Below are 8,307 nucleotides of genomic sequence, written 5' to 3' on the forward strand. Positions count from 1 at the left end.
TAATCTACACTCAGCTGGGCAGCAGTACATCGTTCCTCCTCCTTTCTCTACCTTAGTAAGTCCGGTCAGCAAGGCTCCAACATAAGGATGCCTGTAGCTACGAAACAGATTACACCAGGCCTGTGCCTTTACCATGCTTGTTTGGTACGACCGCCTCATAGCTTCGACAGTGCCAGTGCATCGGGACATCAGAGGTCTGTGAACACCGTGGGTTCCAACTGCCAGGGCCGTTTGCTGTTCATTACGGACACCCTTTCAGGGCGACGTTTCCTGTATTGCACAGGAGCTCGGCTGACTGTGCTGCCAGCATCGCCTATTGATCAGAAGGCAAAGAGTGATGAAACCTCACTGGAGGCCGCCAACGATAGAAAGATCCGGACACACAGGACACGACGGGTGATGCTCTGCTTCAGTGGGTGACTTCGTCCTGGCTAAAGTGGCTAGACCTCTCTGCTCAGTGCAGATTTCCTGTGTGCCCAAGGACTGGTTAATTGGCTAAGAACTGCCGGGTTGTGGATGTCAGGGACATTGGGTCGTTACCCTGTCGTTAGGTTATGGTTACGGATCCCACAGCCCTCCTGGGTCGTAGGGGTGCCGTACAGACGAGCGCTGTACCGGTTGCGGACTAGTGCCCGGCTTGTGGCAAAGCTCTCTCCGGTCCACTCTGCAATGTTGTCTGCCCATTTCTTCCTCAGTCTGCCCCTTTTGATTTTCCTCTGCCCCATTCCCTGAAGAATGGTCTTTGAGAGCCTACTTGATCTTGTCCTGTGGCCACACCGTCTCAGTTCCCTCCTCTTTACTTTGGACAGTAGACCTGCGTAGAGTCTCACGTGCTGGGTGGAGGCTCTTCGTACCCCATCGTTTGAGATGTGGTCCATACAGGAGATGCCGAGGAGCCTTCTGACGCATCTCATTTCTACCGCCTGGATCTTCTTTTGCAAGTTCTGCTCTCAAAGTCCATGATTCACATGTATACAAGAAGATAGAAGGCACAAGTGCATGCAGGAGTTTCAACCTGGATCTGAGATTGGTTTTAGTTGTTTGGGCTGTCCTTGCAAGGACGTCAGGATTTGATCCTTCTTGGTTGATGATGACGCCAAGATACTTGTCAGTCGCTAGTTCTTGTCCGCCGACTGTGATTTTTATTGTGATTGACTCTTCACTGTTTCTCGCCAGCTTGGTTTTCTCTGCACTCATCTCCATGCCATATCTGGTAGATGTGTTGTCCAGGCGGTTCACAAGGCAGGCCAATTCATCCTGACTTCCTGCCAGCCCCTCAATATCATCAGAGAACCTGAGGGTTGTCTTCTGACCTCCGATGCTGACTGTGCCAATATGGTCTTCCGGGGCATCTGTCATTATTTGCTCCAGGAATGTGTTGAGCGGTGTTCCCCACAATGACTCTTTCAGGCACGTGCACCACCGCGAGGGAGTTTACTCGGCAGCTGGGTGAACTCCCAAACCTCACCAAGCCCACGTTCTCCACTACAATCACAAAACATGGGGTCGAGCGCCACATTCCTACAACTGGCGCCCCCAGTCCTGCCCGCACGCATAGACTGGACCCAGAAAAGCTGGGTTTGTCAACATGGGAAGTCTTGGCATTGTCCACCTGTCGAATAGCCCCTGGGCTTCACCCCTCTATATGGTCCCCAAGTCCAATGGTGGTTGTCACCCATGTGGTGGTTACCGATGCCCCTGATCGTTACCCAGACCCACCTATCCAAGGCTTCTCGGCATGTTTAGCCGGAAAGTTAATTCTTTCCAAAGTCGATCTAGTTAGGGGCTACCGTCAGGAGCCTATGTGCTGGGAGGACATTTCCAAAACAGCTGTGGTACCTCACTTGGCCTGTTTGAGTCTCTGTGCATGCCGTTTGGACTGAAAAATGCAGCAGACTTTCCAATGGCCGAAGGACTCGGAATTAAACGACTTAGATTTTCTTTTCGTTTACCTGGATGACATACTCGTCGCCGGTGCATCCAAGTTCAAACACGCATCTCATCTCCACATACTTTGAGCGCTTAAGCCAACACGGTTTGATTATTAACCCTGTTAAATGCTAGCTTGGGCTGTCAACCATTGACTTTCTCGGCTATCGCACCTCCGCAGAAGGTGCGAAAACCCTCCCGCCGAAAGTAGCCGCTATTCTGGATTTCCCGCTGCCTCGTACTACTAAAAAAACGACAGGAGTTTTTAGGTAAATTTCTATCACCGCTTCATTCCTATGGTTGTGCTTTCCCTGTTAGTGAGAAAACCCCTTACCAAGTGCTTGACCAGTCAGCGGGCATGATCAGGGCACTTGATGATATCAAATGAGCTCTCTTGAATGCAACCCCACTCCCCAACCATCACTACTGATGCCGCAGACTCTGCTGTATATAAACAGTTGGTCGGAGACATGTGGCAGCCACTCACTTTCTTCAGCTGGCAGCACCGTCCCACCGAAGGGAAGTATGGGCACGTTTGACCGTGGGCTTCTTGATCTCTATCTGCTTGTCTGCCATTTTCATTTTCTTCCAGTGGGTCGCCATTTCACAGCGGTTCGTTGACCACAAATTCCTCGTGCCAGAATTTCAGACCCTTAGTCTTTGTGGCAGCAATGCCACCAGGCCTACCTTATCAGAGTTCACAACTGATATATAACATATCAGGGGGAATAATAATGCTGTGGCCAGTCGTTGAGGCCGTACACATAGGGGTTGACTATGCTGGCACTGCAGCTGACCCAGAGATCTGAACAGCGGTTGGTTCAGATAAAGTTGAGAGAAGCTGGGGTTTCTCTCCTGTTCGATGTCTCAACCAGTCGCCCTCACTCCATCATGCCCACAAACTGGAGACGGACTATTCTCAACTCCTTACATGGGTTCTCGTTTCTGGGCCGGAAGGCCTCACAGAAACTGGTTTGCACTAAAGTTTGCTTGGCACGGCCTCAGAAAGGGCATATGTGATTGGACTGCGGCCTGCGTGGGGTGTGTGTGTGTGTGTTTGTGTGCGCGCGCACGCGCATAATGCCAGTGGGCAAGAATTATCATGTCAATTTGGACCTTGTTGGTCCTCTTCCCCCCCCCCCTGCGGTTTCACACACCTTCTTACCCCCAGGTGGCCAGAAGTCGTCCCTCTAGCATCGGCTGCGGATGTAGCTCGGGCGTTCGTCAGTACCTGGGTTGCTGGGTCTGGCATCCCATCTGATATTTCCTCTGACCACAGTCCCCAATTCATTTTAGATCTCTGGGCTGCGATTGGTGTTAGGCTAAATCACATCACAGCGTATCACCCACAGTCCCATGGCCATGCGAGCGGGTTCACTAAGCTGCTTTAAATGATGGATGAGTGTTGGCATGATCATCTTCCATGGGTCCTGCTGGGGCTCAGAACTGCTCCAAGATGGGCCCTGCAGTCGCCTGTGGCTGAGTTGGTACACAGGCAGCTGTTATAAGTGCCAGGTGATTTCTTCCCTGACACCACAGCCACTTGGTCGGCCTCTCTCAGCGTTCCACCCTCCTCAGTAAATTCAATTCCCACCTCCCATCACGGCATACAGCACCCTGTTGACCTACATTCCACCTTGTTTGTTTTTGTCTGCCGTGATGCACACCAACATCCCCTTAGGCCCATTTCTGGAACGGGGAGTGATGACTTTTATCATAGCTAAGAGTGGTAAGCTTGAACTTATTTTGAAAGAACACCTTAAACGGGCCCACCAAGACTTGGATGGTTCTGCTGCTATATGCCCCAGGCATCGTAACCTGACCATGAGTGAGTCAACACACCTCTGGACGAGCCAAAGGCACCAGTGGTTCCTGCACCCATGAAACACAGGACACGAGCCCGGGGGGTGGCGGGGGTGGGGGGTGGTCTCGTCCAAGCTGCAGACAAGCTCACAATGCTGGTTTTAGTGAATTCTGGGGGGGCGGGTGCAGTGTAGGGTAATGCAATTGGGAGAAACGTACCTAATTCAGAACCACTGACATTGGGTTGGGGGTTTCGCTTTAAGAGGCTGGTCTGACACTATGGCGTTATTAAGTAGTTTTTTAGCGAACTTTTGTGTTTAGGTTTCGGAGTCCAATAAAATGTGTTATGGGTTTCATTAAACAAAAAAATCTCATTTTGTTTTACTTGCGAAAACCTATAGTAGTAATGAGAAGCCAAGTCCCGGATGATCAGGGTCCTTAATGACGATGTCACCTTCTTGAGGTTCCACCTCGAATGTGGGAAGGCTTGTACCCACGACGGGGCTGGTGGACTCCACAGCCCTCTGTAGCGTTCTCCATTCCTGTGCATTCCTCAGTACCAGACAATGATGCGATTAGTCAGAATGTTCTCCACATCTGTAGAAATTAGCGAGTGTTTTTGGTGACGCGTCGTATCTCCCCAAACTCCCAACTGACCAACTTTCTTCGTGATTCCATCAACACGATTTGAGCACCGGGCTGAATTGCAAGGGTTGGATGCAGGCCAGATCCTGTCAGTGGGGTCCAGGCCCCAGAGCGGTCCGAGAGTGAGGAACGCCCGAAGGTCAGGGTGTCGGGACCGGAGGTGAGGGGTGGGTTGGTTCTGCTCATTGCTCCGCGACGTTTACTCAGCTCTGTGCTGAACTGAGGCCGTGGCCTGCTCCCGCTGCAGTGATGCCTGGCGTGGCGTCTGCAGTCTTGCTGTCTACTCGGATCTGCGATGAACCGATGCTGTGGCCTGCTGCAGTGATGCCTGGCTTTGTGTCTTCTGTAAAACTTCAGTCTGAATGCTATTTGCTTACTTTAATTGTTTGCATGATTTGTTTCTCTCTTTCTGCACACTGGGTGTTTGATGGTCTTGGTTTTAATGGGTTCTTTTGGGGTTTCTTTGTCTCGTGGCTGCCAGTAAGGAGACAAATCTCAAGGTTGTACGTAGTTTGATAATAAATGTACTTAGAACTTTCAGGTTTGAGTTAAGAGAGGAGGATTCCTCCTCATCTCTACGTTAATATGTGTGATCACTCGAGTCGAGTGCGATGTTCTCCTGAGGGGTTAAAAAAGCCTTGCGTGACTTTGTTTAACGTGGGGAGGCTGATGCACGGGCAGCCACGTATCAGGGTCAGGGTCCAGAGGCACGGAGTGCAAGGTGACTGGGGACCGTCCAAAGCCGTTGTGATGTGTCATCATCTTCAGCCAACTCCACCGCCAAGGTCTCGGTTGGAATGCTCTGTCTGGAACCTTCCCCGGTAAACTTCCTGCCGTGGGCCATCCCACCAGGAGCTAAGCTCTGGAGAGTAATTCTCTCGAGATCTCAAAAACTCACAGGCCTCTCCGCCAGAGAAGCACGTTGATGGGCGGCTCTCTTCTGAGTCCTTGCCCCGGCCTTGATGTTGCAGAACAATGGAGCTTCATTGTCAGATGCTTTTACATCTGTAGCCTTGTTTACTGTCAACGCATCCCTAGTCAGCATCTGCTTCCTGCCTGATGTTTACAAGGTAAAGAGCCTTACTAGAGGAGGATCTTTAATTTCAGAGCTGTCCGCCTGGATTCGACCTGACGTTGCCATGGGTATAGATTAGAGTGTGGTCCCTTATTGCAGAGAGATTTATCGCGTAGCAGGTGAGTACACAGAGTGTGACTAAATATAGCGCTGAAAATACAGGCCCATCTGCCATTGGCCATATGTACCTGTCCACTATGTCTCTGTCTTTCACTAAGACTGAAGGTTTGGCTCTGCGACCCGATCATTCAGAGCACAGTCACCATCCTGGTTATTTGGAAAACAGATTTTGGTTTTATCGATGATGAGGAGGAACGGGTTATCTTTGAAAACGTGCTTGGAATGGCAACTGATCACAAGAAGCCGCAAAGTTGTGGACACAGCATACATCATTGAGGGCCTCCATCACCCAGGACTCTTTCCGCTGATTTCTTTTATTTTTTCACTAATTATTTAATTTCCTATTTTTTGCACTACTTATTTAACTATTATATTTACTGCGATTCACGGTTTTCTCTATCATTACGGATTGCATTGTACTGCTGCCGTAGAGACAGCAAATTTCACGACACATGCCGGTGATATTAAACATGATTCTGATTCAGACTCAGCCAATCATATCGGAGGAACTAGCCTCCCCTCCACAAACTCTGTCTATACGTCTTGCTATCTCGGTAAGGCAAGCCATCAGAATCAAAGACCTCCCCCATCCTGGGCACTCTCTCTTCTCCCCTCTCCCATCGGACAGAAGACACAAAAGCCTGAAGGCACATAGCAATGGGCTCAAGGGCAGCTTCTAACCCACCATTATCATCAGACCATAAGGATTAGGATATATCTGTAAGATCCATAAGATACTGCTGTATGGTGAGCTGGTTTGTTAAGTCTCCCCTCTCGCTGTGAAACGGGGACACCTCTTTTTCCCTTATTAGGGAGAGAGAGAGAGAGCCTGTGGTATGTCGAATACCGGGTGAATGAGTAGTCTTTGGGATACTGCAAGTCTGTGTCTTTATTGATGCTTTGCTGCACGCTTGAGTGCTCAGTGGGGGGTGCGATAATTTTTGCTGGTGGGGGAGGAGGGGGTTGTCGCTTTGCTGCTGCTTGTGCGTGGGAGGGGGAGCTGGTGGGGGCTTTGGGGTTCTAACATTTAACTGTCATTCATTCTTTGGGGCACTCCTCTGTTCTCGTGGATGTTTGTGAAGAAAAAGAATTTCAGGATGTTTATTGTATACATTTCTCTGACATTAAATGTATCCTTTGATTGATGATATAGGTATAAGATACAGTTACCCTCACCTGGTTTAGCCCACCTGTCGACGCAGTGTACCGGGGTGTGGCTGCTGTCGTGTGCAGACAGCTACTCGGAGCCACAGGTGAGAGCTGAGTGTCCGGTGGGGACCAAAGGTGAGTGAGCTGCCCTGGAATGGACACGACAAGCCCCTTCACCAGAAGTGCTGTCCGTCCCTGGATACTCCATACGCCCCATTATCAAAGTACAGTACATACTGTATATGCCACCAGATATTATCCTGTGATTCATTTTCTTGTGGGCATTCACAGTAAATATAAGGAAACACAATGAAAGACTGTACACATGATGAACAACATCCAACGTGCAGAGGATATTAAGGCCCTCCATTGACTGGGGATGACCACCTGTGGACATCCAGGTGGTGCGCAGGCCAGGGCAGTGCGATACGGAGAGCGAGCTGTTGTCCATGTAGCAGGCTCCCCTCTCCACACAGCTGGTGAATCCAAAGGGACGGCAGAGACCGATGCAGTTTGGTACCAGTGGCGTCGCAGGGGTTGCCAGTCAGCGTTGAGCTCAAAGTAGGACTGCCTTAGGGACTCTAGCGCTGGACTTTTCTTCAGGGTTTACTCCAAAAACCTTCCCCATGAGTGGGCACAACCACAAGACAGCAGAGGCTTGAGATCAGAGTTTTTCTTCTTGATGAACTTCTAACCTTTGCTCATGAGCCCAATCTGCCCAAAATGACTTTTTTAAAGGCCGTTGCCCCCTCTCCTGTCAGTAGAAATGGTTCTGAGGGGCTTAGCATGCTAAACCACCCATGAAGGTCAGGAGCTGGACTTAGCTGTCAGAGGCTACCTGAGACGTACGTCATTGGGAGCATTTAATAGGTAGTGGGAGCTTATCCCCACTACCACCCCCCAGCCCCACCCCACCGGCTATAATATCCTTGAGGAACTGCAGAAGACAAAAAACTGTGCAAATATAAAAGCAAAATAATTATAATAATGAATAAATATCAAGAACACAAGATGAAGAGTCCTTGCAAGTGAGTCTGTTGGTTGTGGAACAGTTCAGAGATGGGGCGAGTGTAGTTATCCCCTCTGGCTCAGGAGCCTGATGGTTGAGGGGCAGGAACTGTTTCTGAACCTGGTGATGTGAGTCCTGGGCTTCATGTACTAACCCTCCACTTTGGCTTGGACTTGTGCAGTGCAAGTGGGAGAGAATTTGAGCCCCAACAGTGCAGGGTTCTTCCCCCGCTGGAGAGGGAGGGGCCGGGTTGAGAGAGGAAACCTCCCAGTTATTGTGTTAGTGTACCATCTGAGACGGCCCACGAGTGACACCTGCCCTGACGATATTCAGGACTGTTGTAGAATATTCCAAAAGCATTGACTATGAAAGTAAGAACGAAACATAATTTTAAAAAATTATGAATAAAGTTTATTCTGAGATATAAAAAATTTGCACATAGGGGAGGGGGTCTACTGCACAGGATCAAAATAAGCTATAAAGAGTTGTAAACTCACTCAGCACCATCTTGGGTACTAGCCTCCGTAGTATCCAGGACATCGTCAAGGAGCGGTGCCTCAGAAAGGCAGCATCCATC

The 8,307-nt window shown here is 49.8% G+C and overlaps 1 long non-coding RNA gene across 1 annotated transcript in view; it reads left to right on the top strand.

Moving 5' to 3' along the window:
* Positions 1-6,850, top strand: part of LOC140715581 (uncharacterized) — a 41,945-nt gene extending 35,095 nt beyond the window's left edge. Inside the window, exon 3 of the long non-coding RNA XR_012096163.1 lies at positions 6,726-6,850. This is a non-coding gene — a long non-coding RNA (uncharacterized lncRNA). The remainder of the gene's footprint in view (positions 1-6,725) is intronic.
* The last annotated feature ends 1,457 nt before the right edge of the window (positions 6,851-8,307 follow it).

The sequence above is a fragment of the Hemitrygon akajei genome, chromosome 24 (assembly GCF_048418815.1).
Source record: "Hemitrygon akajei chromosome 24, sHemAka1.3, whole genome shotgun sequence".
Classification (NCBI taxonomy): domain Eukaryota; kingdom Metazoa; phylum Chordata; class Chondrichthyes; order Myliobatiformes; family Dasyatidae; genus Hemitrygon; species Hemitrygon akajei.